At 40.2% G+C, this 23,403-nt stretch overlaps 1 protein-coding gene and 1 long non-coding RNA gene across 3 annotated transcripts in view; one reads left to right on the top strand and one right to left on the bottom strand.

The window, feature by feature from the left end:
• DRAM2 (DNA damage regulated autophagy modulator 2) overlaps positions 1 to 23,403 on the top strand; it is a 337,805-nt gene that overhangs the window by 151,656 nt on the left and 162,746 nt on the right. The gene's annotated exons all lie outside the window — the stretch shown is intronic.
• Positions 1 to 23,403, bottom strand: part of LOC122806331 — a 116,388-nt gene that overhangs the window by 56,546 nt on the left and 36,439 nt on the right. Inside the window, exon 2 of the long non-coding RNA XR_006365499.1 lies at positions 4,083 to 4,211. This is a non-coding gene — a long non-coding RNA (uncharacterized LOC122806331). The remainder of the gene's footprint in view (positions 1 to 4,082; positions 4,212 to 23,403) is intronic.

Here is a 23,403-nt window from a genome sequence, read left to right on the forward strand (position 1 = left end):
AGCTCTCACCATAGCTCTCAACCTGTTAGCACAAAAAAAAACTGCACAAAACCAGTAATGGGGGAATACAGCTCCCAAACAGGGGCAAAATTCAAATATTGATCTTATAAACTTAGAAAATTGCTAGAATAAAATGTCTTGTTACCATGTACTTTGAAGAATATGAAGTCTGAAATTCAAATGCCTAAAAATCCAGAAAACCACATATTTTATGAGGAACAGAACAAAGCTATGAGGCAAAAATATGAATGATTTACACAAGTGGTGGTGGGTATGGAATTCAGGTTCTCGCTACATGCACCCAAGGTTGTGGGTTTGAACCTGGGTTTCTCTCTAGCCACCAGTTATAGGTAACTGGGGCATTTCACACACATACACACACACACACACACACACACACACACACACACACACACACACACACACTTATAGTAATTTCCTTTTTTCCATCTTTTTGTTAGTAATTATTTAATCATTTTGTTAGTGAGTTGGTTTCCTAAGGTAGCACAGTCTCAGTTTACACTATGGTGTTAAGGGGGAGGGGTACTTGGTTAAAGGAATGCATTTAATGCTTTTATTGCTCTTAGAACTACCCTCTGTAACCACTCTCTTGCTCCAAATAGCCCGATTATATATACATAATGAATGTCTTTAATGCTTTTCATTATACTCAACTAGGATCACTTGTTTGTGTGTTTCAGTACAGGATGTTCCATTTTTAACTCAACTGTGGACTCCCTTCTGTTTTCTATTTTGTTATTTTGTAGTACGTATTTTACAATTTAATTTTTATTAGGGAACAAGGTGCATAACATATTTCAAGGAGTGAACTTCACACCCTCCACACTGCAAAGTTTCTTGTTGTTTTGTTCACTTACCACACTAATTAACCATACAAACTACAGTGTCTTATTGTACAGTAGACTAGAATTCATGGTACCTCACTGGTATATCTGCCTTCTGTCTTTGTGTGGGCTTTCACCAAGTACTGTGGTATTGTTCCACCTCTCAAAAACACACTGATTAGATAGGTGCACTTTAAAGTTATAAGACTGGCCTGAATAACAGCAAGACCATTAATTGCAAACAGACCAAGCATTACATCTTCGAGACAGCATCTGGCGCATGGGACATGGTGCATATTCTGTCTCACTGCTTATGTTGATGTGTGTCATCAAACAAAAAATTGACTTACCAAACCATTATAGTTAAACAGACCTAAGATGCATTTCTGAGGAAAGAGCAGCTGTCTGTGGCATGAGGCAGGGAGGAGTGTCAGTGGCCAAGCTAGACTAACTTTTGTTTTTGTGGCCTGCCATATTTGTGTTGCAGAGATAAAGCTTGGCTGTGATTCAGATGATCAAGAATAGATCAAAGTGCTGCAGACACTAGCATTAGACAGCACTGAAAAGCTGCTTCTAGTGCTTCCATTCTGGAAGGAGGGAGCAGTCCAGTTTGCTGCACAACTGACACCTAACAAGCAAGTTGTGCTTGTGTTAGCAGTGAAGCTCTCAGAGTGCCATGCATAAAATTGCTACACTAGTGAGCAGCACTTTAAATGTTGATCATTAATTTACAATTCAGGAGTTTGCATAAAGAATATCAAGGCTTGTTTGTAGGCCAAATAAAACTAAATGAAAAAAAGATAATGAGGCAAGATGATAAACACCGATTAAAATGAGTGCAGAAGAAACAGCTGTGCATGGAATAACGAGAGTAATGTAGATGGGGCAGTAAGCACGGGGCAGTAAGTAGTGACTGAAGTTATAATACTCTTAGCAAAGAGGAAACAGATGCAAAAGTCATCCACACTGTCTCTTTAAATGAAACTGAAATCATTTCTTGTTGTTATGAATGGAAACAGGAAGAAACAAAGCTGCAGATTTCTCTTTTACCCAAATGAAGTGTAATCTCGGAATTAGTATATACAGACAACAGGTTGTGTCAAATGACTACCCTTCATTGCGGGGTGCTATGGGCAAAGTACCCTAAAAAGAAAAGATATTTTAGGAGATTTTGGATTTTTGGCCATAGATTAATGAGTAATGCCAAAGGACTGTGATCAGTGCTGTGTGGCAGTTTCATAAAAATGTCGTTATAGGAAAACACTCCCACCAAGAAGCAGCATGATCACTGTGGCCTGGGACAGACACGTGCAGAAGTATGCAGAGCTCAGCATTGTCAGAATGATTCGTGTTCAGGCTGCCACACAGAAGGCACACTGATGTGGCCAGCAGACAATGTAAGGGGGTGGGGGAGAATAAATCCACAGTGTGGAGGGGATTGATTGTGTGGTCTGGTGTCAGCCATGGGAACAAGTGTCAGGCATAAAAGCTGGCTGGGAGGTGAAAGGTTAGTATGTGCTAGTGTGGAGCTAGCTGACAGATGCTGCCTAAAAAGCACAGTTACGAAAGGGAAGAACATCACTGGATGTTGTGCACTCCCATGTTGGAGATAGACTCCTGGCAAATTAAAATGTTTCTGAACTTGGTCACCAACACCACAACTAAAAATTTGTCCACTCTGCATCTGTTCTGGTCAAACCTCGTCTGCACAGAAACAAGAAACAAATCTCTACTAATATCTGTACATTAACAGACCAAAGTAAAAAGGGACATGAGATGGTCGTTCTGTGCCACCTCTCTTCAAAGACAAAAGGGTAAAAATGGTGGATATTGCCAAGGCTAAATGTTTGTTTATAGGCCAAATAAAGCTAAATAAAAAAGACAATGAGGCAAGATGACAAACACTAATTAAAATTAGTACAGAAGAAAGAGATAACTGTGCAAAGGAGTGACGAGAATAATGGAGATGAGTCTGAAAGCAATGCCTGAATCTATAATACTCAAAGCAAGGAGGAAACAGATGCAAAAAATAAAATTAATTCACACTGTTTACTAAAATGAAACTGAAGTAATTTCTTGGAAAGAAAGTTAATGTCTTAGGGTTATGAATGGAAACCTGAAGAAGCAAAGCTGGAGTTTTCATGTAATGAAAGTTGCAGTTGTGATTCAGCTCCCTTTAGAATATGACTCCTTGCTTATCAGGTATCGTTGCAGACTATTTGACACACTGACCTGCAATGTTGCATTAAACAGAAACCACAGGTTTGTCCTGCATTGTAGCAGAATAGTACAATACCAGGAACATACCTCCCCAACTGTTCAGATTTTTGCCTCATATTTTTGTCCTATTTCTCATATATTTTGTGGTTTTTGGCAATTCACTGAGTATCGAAACTAAATAATGTCATGCATTTGAATTTCAGTCTTCATTTCCATCAGAAAATGCATTCTAAGACAAAAGCTGGCATTCTAGCAACTTTCTAAGTCTATAAGAGCAATATTTAAAATCTGTCCCTATTTCTGGGCCTTTGTCCCCCCCCCCCATTATTTTAGGATTTGTCCAGATTTATTGTGATAAGAGGTTGAGAGGTATGACCAAGAAACATGTAAACTAATTCCTAAGCAGCACCCAAAGTAAAATAGCAGTGTTGCACTGTAAAATTGACCCACATTGCAGGGTATACCAAGGATTTTTTTCAGTCTTGTGAACAAGGGTGTGCCTTTTAAGTTGCCGACCATGATTAAAGAATTTCTTTGCATGAATTCATGGGAGATGCAGCATTCACTTACCCAACAAGCTTAAATGTATGTGGATTAAGGGCCAGCCTATCATTGGTAGTGTCTTCTTTTGGACTTGTTATTCCCAAAATGTGTCATGAAATGACAAAATCTACATTAAAATAAAGCTACTACTGTTTAACTGTTGTGTTTGCCTTCTTATCCATAGACTGTTTGAAGTAAAAATTACCTTGTATAATATATTACTTCACTACAGAAAGGATGGTTTTGTTACTATCACTTTTCTGTTACTGTAAAGCAACACTGAGTGCTAATTAATATTCTCTATTTTGGTTCTTTGTTGCAGCAGCTGCCCGACCAAATCCATCTCTTGGAAGCAATAATGTGTATGTGCTGTACAATACAACAGCAGTTGTGTCGGTCACAATAAACAGAATTGTTTTTGTAATACTGTCCTTAACAAGGAGTTTTAACATCTTTTGCTTCCTGTTTTCTTACCTGCAATTCACCTTTCATATTTTGCCACCAGCCAGTGTGCAGTTGCAGAATCTAAATCCCCTCCAAGGAATCCAAAGCTGCTTGACCACTTATTGTGGCATCCATTCCCCTGGTGCTGCACTCTCCCTGCTGCCCAAATAAAAATGAAAATTAAAATCTGATAGAGAAGGGCTGATTTGTGCCCGGAAGTGTTACAGACATAGAATGTAAATAGCATATTCATTTACCTGCCACTTTTTACCCAAGTAAACATGTTGTGACTGAAAAGGGTCAACTATGATCAGCACACACTGATTACTAAACATATATTATTATGAATATACATAAGAATTTATAGTTTGCTTACCGATTTAAGTGAGTCTCTTTATGCATTTAATATCATATTCAATATGCATTTGAACGTTGATCACGTGATTAATGGAAGGTTAACTTCAAATTCACCCTCGGTTTAGCATCGTTGCCCCAAATTGATAGGAAAAACATGGAAATGTCCCAACAGCTCGTTGTTGGCCCATATATGGGTTACTCTTATGCAAAATATAAAGGCTAAAAACAATCATGGGAATGTAAGGCAAAGCTTCTTAAGATCCTCATAGCTTCATAGCCTAGTAGGAACCTATGAATCTATTGCCTGTATTTTCACTCTGCAGTTCAGCAGAGTTTAAGGATACAGCCTAGATGGTACAGCCAGAATGGATTAAATAAACAGTACAGCAGAGGGTGATTCTGGGGGATGGTCAGAGAGTAACCGTCTGATAACACAGTGAACAGGTACTTCAATAATAGCCCTTGGAAGAAACATGCATTCATTGAAAGAGATTGCTGTGGTCAGAGTTTACTCCTGCTGCAAGGTGCCAGAACCTCACAATTGATTCTGGGCTGCTGGGATGAAGCCTCCTGTAGTGAGGATGAGGGAATGGCCTCTCATAAAATATGTGAATTCGGACACTGACTTGATTTCTTTTGCTGTGATTGATTTGCATTTTGATTAACTGATTTTTGATGTGGTACTGTAGATCCTGACCCAATCAATCAACATGCTCTGTTGTACAAAGCACCTCATTTAAAGAACGTTGTCTCATAGACATCAACTGGCCAAAATGTCACTCTGTAACCCAGACCTTTAACCTTTAGTGCAGACCTCAGAAAAACATCCAGGAATGCTGAGGTGGAGTTAAGACTTGTATCTGACAAATTTTACTTTTACTGGGCTGGAAGAAATAATTTGAAGTTACAGCATGCATACTGTCTCTTACAGAACCTGAATTTATGAAGCAGAAATAGTAAGAGAGGAAGAAACTAAAACAAACAAAAAAATAGTGTAACCTTATTCATTGTTTATTTTTGCTGCTCACTGTAAGTATTTCATGTCCTGTTCAGTATTTTAGTTGACCACTTTCTTGTTGCTAGAATTCCTCTTGCATAATTCACCAATTTCATATTACCTGTTAAATTTCCTCTGTGCTTGACTCAATAATTTCAGATTTTTACCTACTATATTTAGATTACCACCTCATCTTTATTATTTGTAATTTTTGCTTACCTTCAACTCCAGTTTCATATGATGCCACCTCAGTCTTAAGCTTTATACTTTCTTAGTGCAAACCTTATGGGCTGCTGAACAGGACATCATCATCAGTGCAAGTTGCAAAGAAGCATTTATGTTACATAGAATCTAACGTTTTACCAGAGATTGCATGCTACTTGTGGACTGATTGTTTTCTTAATGAATCTGTTTATGCCTTATGAAATTGGGCAGCCAATTTTTGGCATTTACATACTACTTAACAGAGAAGGGTTACTCCATCGCTGGAGCACACTGGAAAACTTTTCCAAACTCAGGTTAGCAGACTTTATTGAAGAAGTTAAGGTGATGAGCTGTCAATGAATGGAGCTGTGGGCAGCAGCACAGACTCTTCAAGGTGCTCTGTAGGGGAAAGAGTTGTACAGACCAACTGCTTTGGCACCTACTGTGGTGTGCAGTATCTTCAAGATGGGAGAATGCTGATCACAGACTGTGCACCATGGCAGGGCTGGCCACTCAACAGTGTAAAACATGGTTCTAGGTAATTCGGTCATGTGGAATAATGTTGCCAAATGGGCATGGGTACTTACCAATGATAAGTGGGTTGAGGACCCAGCCTATGCTGACCTATGTCAATGACTCATGCTAATAGTGGGAGGGGTGTATGCGCCCCTATTGGCCAGTGTGTGCCCACCATAAAGACCAGCAACCTTGTGCCAATAAGCTACTGGCCGGCTGGTGGTCGGTGTCTAGTTGCCCAGCTTGGATTACCTGGGATAGCTGTGTTGAGAGAAAGCTCGACATAAAACCAATCAACCTGACAAACATGAATTAAGAAGTGTTACACTCAGTATAGGTTCACTGACATGATAGAGCTTGGAAGTGGATGACATAATGGTAAGGAAGAAGCTGGACATCCTGTGTATACAAGGGACAAGATGGAAGGGCAGTGCAGCAAAGCCACTTGGCTTGGAATACAGGGTCTACTGCTCAGGAAGAGGACAGGCTAGAAATGGTGTTGGAATTGTGCTGAGAGAGAGGCTTCAAAAGGTTGTAAGGGATGTCATCAGAATTCATAACAGATTAATGGCAATCAAACTTCGGTATAATGATAGTGTGGTATTCATAATCTCAGCCTGTGCCCCACAGCAGGGTTGTGATAGTGAGGAAGAGTGCATTCAGACAGCAGTTGCAGGACCTACTAGATAAAGCAGGACAGTATGAATTGGTGTTGATAATGGGTGACTTGAATACCCATATCGAGACAGACACAACAGGATATGAGGACTGCCTGGGTCCACATGAATGGGGCAACAGGAGTAAAGAAGAAGGGGCCATTCTAGACTTCTCTCAGGCAAATGGCTTGATAGTAGCCAACATATGGTTCAGAAAGAGAAACAGTCATAATATCACATACAAGAGTGGACAACATGCAACTCAGGTAGACTTCATCCTAGTAGGAAAAGAGGCACTGGGATAGAATCAGTGATTGCAAAGCCATTCCCAGTAAAACAGTCAGCCCACAGCATAAACCACTGGTTGCCACAATAAACTGCAATCAGTGGTGAGTGAAGGCTCTAAGGTAAACAGAGACCAGGTGGAAACTGACTGGAGAGAAAGCATGACAGTTCAAGGAATTACTCAGGGCTCTAACACCCCAAGAAGAAGAGGAAATAGGTGGAGTTGAAGAAGAATGGCAGCACCTCAAAACAGCATATGAGAGGACTACAGAACAGATATGTAGCCGAGCCAGGTATGGAAATAAGGTACATAAGGAAAGCTGGTGGTGGAATGCAGAAATTCCGGAAGTCATCAGAAAAAAGAGAAGTGTAGGAAAAAGTGGGAGATAGAAAAGACAGACAAGAAAAAATACTGGATGACTAACAAAGAAGCTAAGAAAGGAGTTGCAATAGCAAAGAATAGGACATCTGAGACACTCTACCAGCTTCTGGAAAGTGATTCAGTAGGTGGCACAAAGAAAATTTATCAGGATGTAAGGCAAAGACAGAAAGATAAAAATAATGTCAGACAACCCTCATAAGGGATGCCAGCAGCACGCTGCTCAGCAGTCCACAGGACATCAAAGGCAGATGGAAGGAGTATTTCCAGCAGCTTTTGAATAAACAAAGCCCCATTGAAGCTGTACAGCCCCAGACACAGCCTACGATGAGAGAAGAAGAGGAGCCCACCCTAGAAGAAGTAAGAACAGCACCACGGAAAATGAGGTCATGGAAAGCAGCAGGGTCAGATGAGGTGACAACAGAAATGATAAAGATGCTGAGTGAGATAGGGGGAAATGGCTCCTGAAGGTACTGTGCAAAGAAAGATGTATCCCAGATGACTGGAAAATAAGCATACTTGTACCAGTGTACAAGAAAAAAAAAAGGGGACATGCACAAATGTGGGCAGTACAGAAGTATCAAACTCCTGTCATATTGCATGAAATTTCTGGAGATGATGATTGATAAATGGATATGCAAAGTAGTAGAAAGTAAGATGGGAGATGAGCAGTTCGGATTCAGATCAGGATGAAGAACAACTGACGCAATGTTTGCAGTATGAAAGCTAGTTGAGAAGAAGCTAGAGATGAGGAAAACGTCCAACTGGGCATTCCTAGAGTTGGAAAAAGCATATGACAAGGTCCCAAGAAAGCTGATTTGGGCAGTATTGCTGTGGTTCGAAGTCTCAGAAACATTGGTAGAATTAGTGCAGGCTACGTATGTACAAGGACTCGATGGCTGAAGTATGAACAGTGTTTGGTCTCACAGAAGGGTTCCCAGTGGGAGTGGGTGTACATCAGGGTTCAACTCTGAGCCCACTGCTGTTCATACTGGTGATGGATTACATTAGCAAACAGGGTGGAGGGGACAGATCAGCAAAGTTACTGAATGCAGATGATGTGGCATTACAGCCAAACTCTGAGCAAAAACAGCAAATAATATGGTAATGGAATGCAAAAGTGAAGGCACATGGGATGAAACTAAGTACAGATAAGACAGTGGTAATGGCAGCAAATTGGGGAAATAAAAAGAAGCTAAGAATTGAGATAAAAGGGAAGATAGCGGAACAGGTTAATAGCTTCAAGTATCTGAGAGGGGTGGTTAAGGAGAAGGAAAGTCTGAATGAAGAGGTCAAAGCTAGAATCAGAGGGGCTACATCCAACTGGCATAGAGTGTCAGGTGTAGTGTATGACAGAAGAATGCCAAAGAAGCTGAAAGTAAGGTGTACAAAACAGTGGTGCGACCAGTACTGTACAGAAATCTAGACAGTAATGACAGAGCAGATGAGGAAGATAGAGGTGAGGGAAATGAAGTACCTGAGGTGGGTGGTAGGATGCACTCTAGGGGACAGATGGAGAAATAAGGACGTAAGAGCAGAAGCCAAAGTAGATGATCAAACAGAACAGATTACAGTGGGTCAGGTACATGTGCAGAAAAGTAGAAGACAGTCTATTAAAGAAGGCTTGGGACAGACAGGAAGAAGGTAAGAGGAAACAAGGGCATCCAGCAAAGAGGTGGATGGATTGTGTGAGAGAAGACCTGTGACAGTCAGGCATGAGAGTTGAAGAAGGCAGGAGTGTGGCACTGAATCAAGAGAGATGATGACACCCTGACCCTATGTAGAAAATGGGAAAAAGCGAGGGAGGGGTTGATGATGATCGATGATGATGAAGGTAATGAGCTCATATCAAGTGAGGCGTTTGTTCCCTATACGTGTGCCTACAGATTTTCCATATAATCAGATCCAGACAGTCAAGCCTTTCTTCACTTATCATCCAACACCTCTAGAAGATTTAGTAGGATATGTGCTGATCTGCAAAGCATGTCAGGGGCCTCTTCCTTGCCTCACTGAATAATTACATGTGCTAATATGGGTTATTTTGCTAAATTGCTCATACATCTTGTAAAGCCTGGTCAGTAACACTTACTCTCACACCCGTCTGCCATCTTTAGTCTGTACTCATCAGAAATAGACATGTTGTGTATCATATCCCACAAAGGATTAATTGCTTCTCAGGAATGTAGGGAAGATATTGCAGACTCTCTTCACATATTGTGGAGATGTCCTAAACTAATACCATTTAGTCTAGAATTCATCAAGATATGGCAGCCATTTGGGAAGTTGAGCAATCTGCCAGCTACTCACACAATGTTTGTTTTTCAAAGAATCACTCAACTTTGTAAATCAACTACACTCCTGGATTCACTTTTCACTGCCTCAGCATTCCGTGCTTTTCTAGAACAAAAACACCTGAAGGTTTACTAATGCCAAGCACTTGTGCCTCATTATATGAAGCACCATATAATCTCATCATTGTCCATGCAGATTGTCTGGTTTCTAACCGCATATAATCTGACAGCTGACTTTTCTGCCTGAAGAGAAGTATGCAATGCCACACCTTTGGGTTCCATCATGGTTCTTCTTCCTCTGTTTCTTCTTAATCCACTTCATACATCAACAGATCACACACTCTGTCCAGCTAGCAAGGTCACCACTCTTTTTATGTAAGAGTCCATGTAAACATCTTGAGTGTAGAACTCCTGCAGCTACTGTGTATTCTTTGTGTTTGTGTAAATAATGCCTGGAGTATTTCTGGTTCTCTAAATTGATTCCTTCTGCCATCTTCATCACTGTAGCTTAGTATCACATGAGACACTTGGCTGACTTAAGATTGTCAAACATAAGACAACAGCTTTTACTTTCACAGTTTTTTCTGATTTCTTCCATTGTGGAACACCAATAAACATGACGGCTTTTGCAGCACCCTTGGGATTACCAATGCTGTCTTCATTTGCAGTTTTTTTTCTGTTGTCAGTCACTCAATGATCAACTTAAAAAACAAAATTTCTGTTAGCAGTAAATCTGCTTTTGGTAGTATAACATTGATTCATGTCAGCCATCACTCTCATAAAGGGAGCACTACAGAATCCTGAAAGCCCAAAATCCTGAAGACCAAAATCCTAAAAACTCAAAATCCTGAAAACACACAGGATACCAACACTTACTATATTCCAAGTACATGCAGAAAGATATTACCATTCAACTATAAGCAGGGGGGCAAGCCCCCCTGCACCCCCCCACACCCCCTGCTACTTAAATATAACAACTCTGAGATTGCACTTGGCTTATACTTGGAGAAGAGTAATATGGTTTGTGTTTTATTTGTTTCTGTATGTACTTGTGCTGGAATCTGGTAAGTGTTGGTATTCTGTATGTTTTCAGGATTTTGAGTTTTCAGGATTTTGGGCTTTCAGGATTCTGTAGTGCTCCCCTCATAAATTGGTGCTATACATTGCTATATCATATCTACAGATTTCTCTGTTTTTTTACATAATTCTCATTCAGTAGTCTGCATGTATGTGATAATATTATAAACTCAATTTCTGTGCCCTATTTATTTTACCTCCTAAAAACACACTGTTCAGATTACAAACATTTCACTTCAGAAGTTGTCATGTCATGTTACACTAACGACTAATGACTAGGAAGTACTTGTTCAGTTATATATAGACTGTACACACACAAACACACACACACAGACACACACACACACACACACACACACACACACACACACACACACACACACACACACACACACACACACACACACACACACATATGTGTATGCATCCATCTGTCTGTCTAGCTGCCTATCTCTGCAGTAAAGCAACACTTTGGTGTGAAAATGAGATAAGGCAGTTTTTTTTTACACAAGCTTCGTCAGTATCTGGTCTTCTTTTATAGGACTTTTTTTGTGGAATAATGATTTTGGTGTGTTTGTCCTTTCTTTCATTCTGTAATTTTTGTAAAAATGTCAGTAAAACAACATTTTAAAAAATGATAGATTTTTTCTTGATTGGGACAGGGAGAGGAAATGCAGAAATTTAAAACCGAAAAAGATTTGTTTTCTTATAAGACTTTCAGGAGTACATTCTGCTTCCTACTATGGTGTACAGGTAACACAGAATGTAATATAGTAGGTTCAGTGTATTTTGAAAATTAATGGCAGTGTGAATTTATTTATTTAACATTTTCTAACCTCCTCTGTTTGATTCTTATAGTTATCATGTGATATTTTATATGTCCTACTAATGATATCTTTTTTAACATTTTCCTCTGTTCTACATTCAATTAAAACTCTACCAGAGCAAGTTTTTCATTTAAAACTCCCACATCCATTTCTCTTTGCCTGCATTCTGAGATCAAACCCTGGTAGAGAAGGTAGTCTCTAGCCTGCAGTCCAAATGTCTTTTTGGCCTCATTCCACTCTGTAACCTTTCCTGCTTGAGTTATTTCTCCCAATATTTTGGTTCATTTGTCAGATTTCTCCAGTAAATTCTGCCCCCCCCCCTTTTGCCTATTTTCTCTACCCCTACGTACAGTCATCTGTATTGGCAAAACCTCCTTTCTCCATTCCTGTGTTAGCTAACTTGGCTTAGTTCTTAGTATAGCAATAACCCACGCCTGGGTGTGGGTAATGCTAAATTTACCCACGGTTGGCGTGGTTTGGTCCCGAGGGCGAAGCCCGAGGGACCAAACAAAGCCAACCGTGGGTAAATTTAGCATTACCCACACCCAGGCGTGGTTATTGCTATTATCTATGACATTATTTAAGAAAGGAAACTGTTACTTTTCTTAAATAATGGCATAGTATAATGCCTGTTTACTGCCCTTCCGCAGATGTCTTGGCATCCGGCAGTTCTGATGTACTGCGCCTGCGCAGTACATCAGAGTTGAGCAAAAGCAACGGAGAAAGCAAGATCTCCGTTGCTTTTTAGTGTCGCTATGTTAAATGAGTTTAACATAGCGAGACAGTTTTAAAATAAGCAACGGACATCTCCGTTGCTTATTTTAAAGCTGTCTCGCTATGTTAAACCCATTTAACATAGCGAGACAGTGTTTAAAAAAAAAGAGTTATACTAATGGAAAAAAGTCCGGGCGACCGGACCTTTTTCCATTAGTATAACTCGATTTACAACGGGCACGCTGGCCAATCAGCGTGCACGTTTTGGGGGGATCATGGTATAATACACATTCTTCTACTTTATGAATATATTATATATGGGAAAATTCCATTCTCTCACTCTATTTCTTGAACTTCTCCCTTGCTTCATCATCCATTTCCACTTTGAATTATAACCTTCTGCTTGTGTTATGTATATGTGCCTTAACTGTGTAGCTCTAAAATAAACCTTCAAGTCAGGTAAATCTAAACTACCTTGCTCTTTTGGAAGGATCAGTTTATCCCATTTAACTCTTGCGCTTTTTCCTTTCTAGATAAATTCCTTCAATTCTTTATTAATTATTGTCCACAGCTTTCCTTGGGTTGATAAAAGTATGCCTGACCCGTATGTAAGATTAAAGGGACTAAAAACATTTGCACTGCTTGTATCTTACTATCCATTTCCATAAATTAGAGTCTCCAGTTTCTCAATTTTTGTATCATCTTTTGTTTAGTCTCTGCAAATGCATCCTTAGCTGCCATACACAGAAGCCTTTTTAATCCATATTCCTAAATACTTCATCTTATTATGTTCCCCATATATATGGGTATTGCTGAAACATTTCATGTGTGGGTACATAATTTACTGCTATAGCCTTTATTTTATCTCCATTCATTTTATAGTTTGAGAAGACTTGAAAGTGTCTCAAAATAGTCCACAACACTGAGATGTCTTTTTTGGATGTATCGGTTACAAAATAATATCATCTTTAAATAAAGCAAACTTTCCTTGACTACTATACCAATTATACCCTTATATTTCTGAGACCCTTTTTTGCCAATGGCTCTAAATGTCAAGCAAATAATGAAGGGGAAAGAGGATACTCCTATCTGAGTCATGTGTTCAAACACAGCTTATCTTTGAGAAGAACCTTCCCATTTTAATTCTTACCTCCAATCCTTCATATATCCACCTAATGAACCTTATTATTGTATCAGGAAATGCAAATGCTTTTAATGCCTTACTAATAAAATCACAGCTTACTCTGTCTAGACCATTTCTAGCTCTTTTGAAGTTCCCTGTTTAAAATCTGCCTCTGAGCATTTTTTTCTGGCTATACTACTCAGAAACAGCTCCTCGTGGTCCTGCAGAGTGGTCCTAGCAGCAGAGAACTGAGAAAAGCGACTACTTTCCTGATTTAAGTATTTTTTGCTGTTTTTTTACCTAAAATACCTTCTCTTGCTTACTTTGAACAAGCTTAAACTGCTTTTTTAGCTGTTTGTTGCATTATATATTACCTGCACTTAAAGTTACATTTGGTCGAAAATTGGTCGAAAGTTTGTTTGTTTGTTAAATTTAACTGTTGAGGCTGCCCACTAAAGTGTGCTAGCCTGTGTAACTGATTTATTACTGTTTACTGCATTTCTGTGTGCTTTCTATCTCAAAAACAAAAAAAACAAAAAAAAATCCTTGTTTTCCCGCCTCTCCTCGACTAGTTTAGACTAGTATACAGGCTTTGCTGTATTCTGGGCTGTGGTTTAGTTCCTGTGTTGTCCATTGCCTTACTTGGATAGAAGGAAGTTTCTTTGCTCACCAGTGGGAGTGGGGAGCCTTGAGCAGCCTATCTGTCCCTGAAGGAGTGACCTCAGCACAAGATCTTGTAGTAATTGGTTGTTTTGGACCATTTCTAGCTCTTTTGAAGTTCCCTGTTTAAAATCCGCGTTTGCACGGCTTTGCACGATTGTGCACATAGCGCAGTGCCGGTTAAACAAGGTTAAACTTTTTCTGGCTCCGCCAAGTCTGCTCTTCAAATTTTCCCTTAAGAAAGCTCTACTCTTATAATAATCAGTCTACTCGCTTTATTATAAGCCTAGCACTTGTTCTCAAAACCTCTCTTCTAAGTAAGCACTCTCAAACTAAAGTAAGCACTACATCCACCTACCACCCCTGTGAGTACCCACTTCCTTTAAAGGCACAGCACTCCCTTATAATAATCTAGCATGTTGAGTGGTGGATTACTAGCATCCTCTCCGGTTCAGCTGATTAATCTGGGAATCTTGAGACAATGCTACAATTGTCTCATGTACACAGACAACCCTCTCCTCCTCCCAACAAACACAAATACATGTGAGAGATGCAACTATATAGCCAAACTGGAGGCTGAACTCTCTCAACTCAGGACTGGCAAGACTAGACAGGAGGAGAAGGTAACCACACACACAGCAAACCCAGTCCCACATAGACCTACCACAACTGCAAACCAAACACATAATAACACAAAGACATACTTGGAGGCTCTAACAAAAAACTTACCAAAACAACAGAGGCTCCCAAAGCAGACACCCAAAAATCCACCACCTCAAAACATAACACATGCAACACATACTTCAATAAATCAGTGTGTCAGACAATCCCAGCCCTTAAGGCCAAACACCATGCCTGATACACTGGTAATAGGTGACTCTATAGTCAGACACACTGACGTTCCGCTTACCAGGCTGAACAAGGAGAGGGTAACAGTGAGCTGCCTATCAGGAGCTAGGATCTGCCATATAACACATGCACTCAGGTCACTCCAAAGCAAGTACAAATATGACTCCGTCATTGTCCATGCCGGCGTAAATGGCCTGAGACGTACCTCCCTGGACTACATGAAAAGAGACATAGAGGAGCTCTCTGATTATGTAGACTAGGCTGGTATGACCCTGACCCTGAGCAGCATCTTGCCCTCACCAAGAATGATGCCACAATACAAAGACAAGGTGATCAGCTTTAATAATTGGCTCAATTACTGGTGTCATTCTAGGGGGAGCCAATGTCTGTCTACTTTGGATGACATGCTGGACAAGCCACGCTGCTTCGCAAGGGATGGCTTGCATCTGTCACCACTGGGCTTTCGGATATTGGCTAAGGCTCTTGCCACCCCCATAGTGCCTTTTTTAGGCAAGGCTCAAAAGACAAACCCACCTCCTTAGAAAACAAAAATGGAAAAAAATTAAGGGTAATGCTGCTCAATGCCAGAAGTCTAAATCTCAAGATGCAGGCTTTCGAAGCACTCCTCAGTATGGAGAACATCGATGTCTGTGCAGTAACTGAAACCTGGTTCAAGGCTCCTGAGACCACCCCAGCACTACCAGGCTATAACTCGTATCATGCTTTTTGGCCCCAAAACTCGGGCCAAACCAAAAAGGGAGGGGGAGTGTCCATATTCATCAAGGACACCCACACCTCCAGGTTAGTGGCAACACATGAAGCATCAGAGACCATCCAGGTGCAACTAACCGTAGGCAAATCTGCTATACAACTGGTAGCATGTTACAGACCACCTTCCCAATCTCAGGAACCCCATTCAGCCTTCCTGAAGACATTGGAGGATATGAATGTCTCACCAAACACCATCATATTGGGAGACTTCAACTACCCTAACATAGACTGGGTGCATTACTCTAGCCCTAACACCCTAGCCCAAAGGTTCCTGGAATTCATAAATTCAAATGCAATGGAACAGCTAGTCACCTCTCCCACAAAGGAGATAATATACTAGACCTGATCATCACAAACATGGGGACAAAGTGCTCCACACCGGAAGTATACCCCTCACTAGTGAGATCTGACCACAAACTAATCACCCTGGATATACATATCCCACCTCCACCCCCAACACAAAAGACTACAGTGAAAAACTTCTCAAAAGCCGACTTTACACTTCTTAAGACTGAGATGGTATCCTTTAAGCCCACTGGGCCAGTGGAAACCACATCCCACAATGCTGAATCCTTCACAAATGCTTTCACGGACATCTCCAAGAATGCATGGATCATGCAATCCCAAATAAAACCAAGACCCTCTCCACCAAGGGCAGGCGTCCTGTCTGGTGGACGCCAGCCATAAACAAATTGTATAACAAAAGAAGGAAGCTACTGCACGACAGAGCAAAATCCCATAAAGAGAAGGCATCTCTGATCAGCACTAGTAGAAAGCTACGTTCTCTCATAAAAACATCCAAGGCCAACTTTGAGAGAAAAATCGCTATGGACACTAAAGATAACCACAAGGCCTTCTTCTGCTATGTTAGAAACCTGGGCGGAAACCCACAGATATGCTCAGAGTTAGTTCACAATGACAAAAAATACACTGAACCCACAGATATTGCCAACATTCTGGCAGACAGGTTCAGTGCAAATTTCTCCCCTCCCTCACCCCCAAAAGAAGAAATACTTATCCCAGCTGAATGTAACCTCCCTGTCATCTCAGATGTCCAGGTGAGAACCGCCCCCAGCAAAGCTAAAAACACAGCATCAATGGGACCTGACGGTATCCCGGGTTGCGTGCTACGTGAACTCCAAGAGGAGCTAAACCCGCACATAAAAATGCTATTTAACCTTAGCCTTACTACAGGATATGTACCTGAACACTGGCGTACAGCAACAGTGGTCCCACTCCACAAAGGAGGCACCTCTACAGACCCTGGTAACTACCGCCCCATAAGCTTAACCAGCCTGGTCTGCAAAGCTATGGAAAGAATCATTATGCAACTCATAAACAGAGACATTGGGGACCTACAGACACTTGATCCCACCCAGTTCGGCTTTGTAAAGGGCAGATCCTGCCTTTTGAACCTGGTTGACTTTTTCGAAACAGTCACTAGGGCCATTGACGAGGGCAAAGCAGTCCATACAGCCTACCTGGACTTGGCTAAAGCTTTCGACACAATACCCCACTCAGGCATCATAGACAAGCTCAACAGCTTAAATGTAAATCCATATGTCACAAGATGGGTTGCAAACTGGCTAAAGGATAGAACCAATAAAGTCAAAATCGCTGGAGCCATGTCAGACTCAAAGCCAGTCACAAGTGGTGTCCCACAGGGCTCTGTCCTGGGACCCCTCTTGTTCGGCATTTATTTCTCAGATGTGAAAGCAAACATGGGAGGGTTGTGGCTGACAAAGTTCGCAGATGATTGCAAACTAGGCGCCATAGTCGATACACCAGCTGACACATACATCCTACAGAAAGGCCTCATTGCTCACTGAAACGGACAACTGGTGCCGGAGTCATGGCCTTAAACTAAATGCCAAAAAATGTATAGTCATCCCCTTTGGGAAAAACAAAGTACCCACAAATTATCACATAGACAGTAACCCACTGAGTACGGAAAAAGTAATCAGAGACCTGGGGACGCAAGTCGACAGTGACCTCTCATTTGACACCCACGTTGCCAAAGTGGTTAGAAAGACTTTCTGCCTTGCCCACCTTATCATGAAGGGATTCACATCCAGATCAAAGGAGGTCATTGTACCCCTATACTCCTCCCTTATCAGGCCCATGATTGAGTACAATGCCCCATTTGGTATGTACCTCACCCGGCACTTGCAACAGCTGGAGAGACCCCAAAAGTACCTCACCAAGAGGATCAAGGGTCTCCAACATATGTCATATGCTGCCAGACTAAAGAAACTCCAGCTCTATTCAGTAGCATACCGCCTACTCAGAGGTGATCTGTGCCTGACGTACAAGGCCATGTCCAATCAGGAATTGATGGACATGCTCCACCTCAAAAAATCCAAATCCATCAGAACCACGAGAGCTAAAGATTTAAACCTCAGCACAAATATGAATAGGACATGCTGGAGGGACAGATTCATAATTCAGAGGCTTCCCATACTCTGGAACACAATCCCAGTTCATGTTAGGCAGAGCCCCTCACTGACTCTCTTCAAGAGAAATCTTGACGAGTGGATGGGAGATCGTAGGTTTACCCCGGGGGTCATCTCTGTGTCACTACTAGACAGAGGCACAGTATTCTAAATGTATTCTGTACACTTTTGTGCCATTACATGGGGTGGCGAAAGCCACATCACTATGGCTAGGCTTATAAATGCCCCAGGGCAGATAGCCTAGTACTAAACTATGAAACTATGAAACTATGAAATGCTTTCTCTGCATCAAGATCCATCAACAATAGAGGTATTTTCTTATATTCTGCTTGCTTCTGGATCATCATCGTATTAATGTTGTCAAATGTTTGCCTCCCCTCCACAAAACTGCACTGATCCATATGTATTAATTTTGGCAAAACCTTTACCATTCTTTTAGCTAGCATAGACAATAAAAACTTTATAGTCAAGGTTTAAAATTGAAATGGGTCTGTATGAAACTGTGACTGAAGGGCCTTTGCCATCATTAGGTAATACAACCATCACAGCTTTCATCCAAGATGTTAGTGTTTCAGCTCCTTTTGAAATGCTGCTAAACAAATTCTTCCAGATCGTTATCACTTTCTTCCCTCCTATCTTCCAATCTTCCAGAGGAACACCATTATGTTCCTGGAGACTTTCACCACCTCCTCTCTTAGCTGTTAATTGTTGAGCCTCAGCCACCTCTAATCTTGGCATAATTAAGTCTTCCATAAATATTTCCATTTGGACTCTTTCTTGATTTCCACATTTTTCTGCCTTATACAAATTTTTAGAACATTTCTGGAATCTGTCTAAAACCTCTACTGACTCTCTGGTTATTTTTCTTGTTATAGGTTCCCTAAGTTTGGCGATAACCCTTTCAAAATTCTGTTGCCTAAGTCATTGTGCTAAAAGTTTTTGTGCTCTGGAGTTATCAAAAAATAGTTGCTTAACTGCAATTTTTCTAAACTTGTGCATATTATTTAGATACTCCCTTATTTTCTCCTTAGCACTTTGCATTTGCTCCTCCTTTTGCTCTGTGAGATTCTGTTTATTCTGCAATACTTTAACCTTTCAAATCGGTTTCGTATTAGTAGTTTGAATCCCAGTTAGATGGAATTTCAGACAACATTCTGTCAACCCTGTCATAGTTATATGTATCGTATAATGCAGCTGTAGAAAAATGTAAAAATATAAAAATATTTTTTTGTCCCTGTACCCTACACACCTCATAACTGTAACTGAATATTTAGTTACTAAATTTAAATTTGCATGCACCCCCAAGGTAGTGTGATCCTTTGCTTAATATATAAGAGAGTAGGTTGTGTGGAGGCCATTGGGGATGCAGAGGGAGTACCCATTCTACACTAAAAATACTTTATGTATTTTTGTGTTTTTACATGTGTCTTACAAAATATGTGTAACTCTGACTCAGGTGACAAAATACTGTTTCAGCCAAATGAGCAGTTGACTAAATAAGGTTTCAGCCATTTAAATTTGAGGTATTTCAATTTAATCAAATGTGATTCTGTTGACTGACATGAATCGTTAGATATAATTAATATGCATGTGTGTGTGTGTGTGTGTGTGTGTGTGTGTGTGTGTGTGTATAAACATGCATATTATTATATTTTGTCATTCACTCTGTGTATAATGTTATATATCCATTGTGCGTTTGTCTCAAACAGAGACTGAAATGGGTCCAATGGGATCAGTGCTCTACACCTGTAAAAATGAAAAAAAAAAGCCAAGTGAGCATCCCTATGGCTTTGGCATACTGTTCCACTTCAGCTAGATAATCGAATAGGATTACACACAGTGGTCAGTACTGCCTTCCTTCCTTTACGTTATTCTCACTGTAACTCAGCTTCAGTACATATATATATTTTTTTACCAAATCTTAGATGACTCATGGTGAACCATTCCTCTATTTTATCCAAATCCCAAGAAAACTTCCATCCCCTCTAAGAATATCCATCCCATTTTATTTACCACTTTTGTCCATGGCACTTAATTTCCAGTTGTTTCATGATGTCAGTTAAAATAAATAAATAAATAAGTAAACATACTGGTCTGAGGCCTTATTTGAGTTGCACCCCATTTATTAATTTGATTTTGACAGAGTGGGCTGCATTGTCAGTATCTTTTGTCTGCATTAACTGCTGTACCGCATGGTAGAGGTGGGGCTGTATTTTTGCGAGAATTGGGGTGCTGGAACCTGCATTGCATGGACTGCATAACAGGTTGATTCCTGTACCATCATGTATTAGTGCCTTCAGAAGCTGTGCTGCACTGAGGGTTTTCATACCTGGTTAATGAATGTAGCAGCCTCACTTCTACCTCTATCTTATAATGCACTACGCATAGATTTCTTAACTGTACACGTGTAAATACTTCAGTAAGTTAATAACTTGAAAGCTAAGTGTATAAACCTATATGATTGCAAGAAATTCCTGTAAGATGTTTTATTGTTAGAACAGTTTTTCCATGTGGGTTCTCAGGTTCATGCCTTAAGACCCCAGTTATATGTGCTGATCTCAGCATTTTCTAGCAGGTCTTGGTTTCATTCATTATCTTGCTCATTAGTATGGAATCTTTCTGTTGGTCATCCTTCAGGCCACATGTTGAGGAGGTTGTGGTTCCTTCAATGCATATGTCCATCTTGACAATGTATGATCTCGTCTGTTCTGTAGTTCTCTCTTTTTTTGCTGCATTTTTCTTAGTTGCCTGCTAGCCAAAAGACCTTCCTTCTATCTCTCTAGCCAATTTGTTCCTCCTACACCAGCTTTTTGCACCCCACATCACTCTAAGAGGTAATTTCCATCCCTCAGCATGGATTTTCTAGTTGCACCTCACTCTTTGTCCGCCAGTTTTAAAGAAGAAAGCCGTTTGGAGGAGAAATCATATTCTGTGAAGCCATTAATGGTACATGATTTTCCTCTGGCATGTCCTAGCACCAGCCTGATTTCTGTGCATGCCATCCCAAGATCTAGCACCAGCCCTGATGTTCATGCATACCACCTCAATATCTAGCACCAGCCTCATGTCCATGCATGCTACTCCAAGATCTAGCATCAGCCTGATATCCATGCATGCTACCCCAAGATCTAGCACCAGCCTGATGTTCATGCATATCACCCCAAGATCTATCACCAGCCTGATGCCTATGCATGCCTTCCCAACATCCAGCACCAGCCTGATGTCTATGCATGCCATCCCAAGATCTAGCAGCAGTCTGATGTTCATGCATACCACCTCAAGATCCAGCACCAGCCTCATGTCCATGGATGCCACTCCAAGATCAAGCACTAGCCTGATATCCATGCATGCCACCCCAAGATCTAGCACCAGCCTGATGTTCATGCATACCACCCCAAGATCTAGCACCAGCCTGATGCATATGCATGCCATCCCAACATCTAGCACCAGTCTGATGTTCATGCATACCACCCCAAGATCTAGCATCAGCCTGATGTCCATGCATGCCACCCCAAGATCTAACACCAACCTGATGTTCATGCATACCATCCAAGATCTAGCACCATAACAAAAAACACTAAATGCAACCACCATAAACCAAGAAAAACACCAAATTCAGAAACAAAGGAAGTCAAGCAATAGGATGAAAAAGAATTTCCATTTAATAACACATCTGTCCTGGTACCTCGGCAATTCGTCTTCAATGGAACAGTTAATCATACAAAAACATCCTATTTTTATATCCACATCTATTAAATCATTAAGTCATTAAATCATTAGCCCTTAATTGGCATTTGAAAATACAAACAATCAAAGTGAATGCAGTTTACCAACGTACTCAATTGTAATAAATACAAAATACAAAATGCAAAATACAAAATATTAAATACTAAATGCTGAACTAGATGGAAATATAAACATTTCATATATAAATACATTCTAAACATATAAATGCATGAATATACTTAGTCAAAAATACTTGACCAAATAGTACATCTAACACTCATACTATAATGCCACTATCCAAATTCATTCCCCTCGGATATAATGTATGGTAACCAAAAATCATTCTATGTTCTAACCTACTTAGTTCATTCTTAAAATTGCCTACACAAAAATGTGGTCTCGCCAGTACACTGAAAGTAAACCCATCAGTGTTACCATTGTGTATTTTAACAAAATGGGAAGCCACAGGACTGTCCATATTACCCCTTCTGATGTCTCCTAAGTGCTCCAAAATACGAACCTTAACCTTCCTAGTAGTTTGTCCTATATACCATAAAGGTGTTGCAAAATCACATCCAAAAATATATACAACCCAGATGACAATCAAATTTTTTGAAAGCTAAATACCTTTTACCATTTATTTTCATTCCATGCAAGTTGTTACCCTTATCACATACTGAACAACGGCCACAACGTTGCATACCAACATTCATATCAGTCGAATATTCCAACTTTCTATTTAATAGTTCCTTCAAATTATTGTATCTACCATATGAAAAGGTAATACGCCTAGGAAACAAATGTCCAATGTTAATGTCATCACAAACAACATGCCACAATTCTTTAAGAATATTTTCAACAACTCTTGAAAACTCTGAATATCGGGAGACAAAAAATATCTCTTCTTGTTAAGATGCCACCAACAACTGATCATAATGACCACCTCCCCTAAAACCTTTACCTCTACATAACCTATTCTTAATACCTGAAAGTACAGTCTTCTCATAGCCTCTAGATGAAAATCTTACAAAAACTTCATCAAGAACTTCATCCCATGAATCCGGGTCTGAAGTATTCCTTAAAATTCTCTTAAATTCCCCTTCAGGTAGAGCCTTAATCAAATGTGGGGGATGCATGCTGCTTGCATGCAAAAAATTGTTAACCGCAGTTGGTTTTCTAAAAGGTTTATGTTGCACCAAATTATCCTTTCCTATATAGAATTCTACATCCAAAAAGATATACTGCTATAAGAACTTTGTGCAGTGAATTTTAACCCATGTGTGTTATTATTCAAATGTTCCATAAATTTTTCAAACAAAGAAACATCACCCTTACAAACAAAAATAAGATCATCAATGTAACGTCTATAAAAGACAACATTATTCACAAAAAAATTATTTTGAAACATAAACTCCTTCTCAAATTCACCCATATATATATCACTGCGTAGGTGGGGGCAAAGGTTG

The sequence above is a fragment of the Protopterus annectens genome, chromosome 7.part0 (genome assembly GCF_019279795.1).
Source record: "Protopterus annectens isolate FY-2018-M chromosome 7.part0, PAN1.0, whole genome shotgun sequence".
NCBI lineage: Eukaryota > Metazoa > Chordata > Ceratodontiformes > Protopteridae > Protopterus > Protopterus annectens.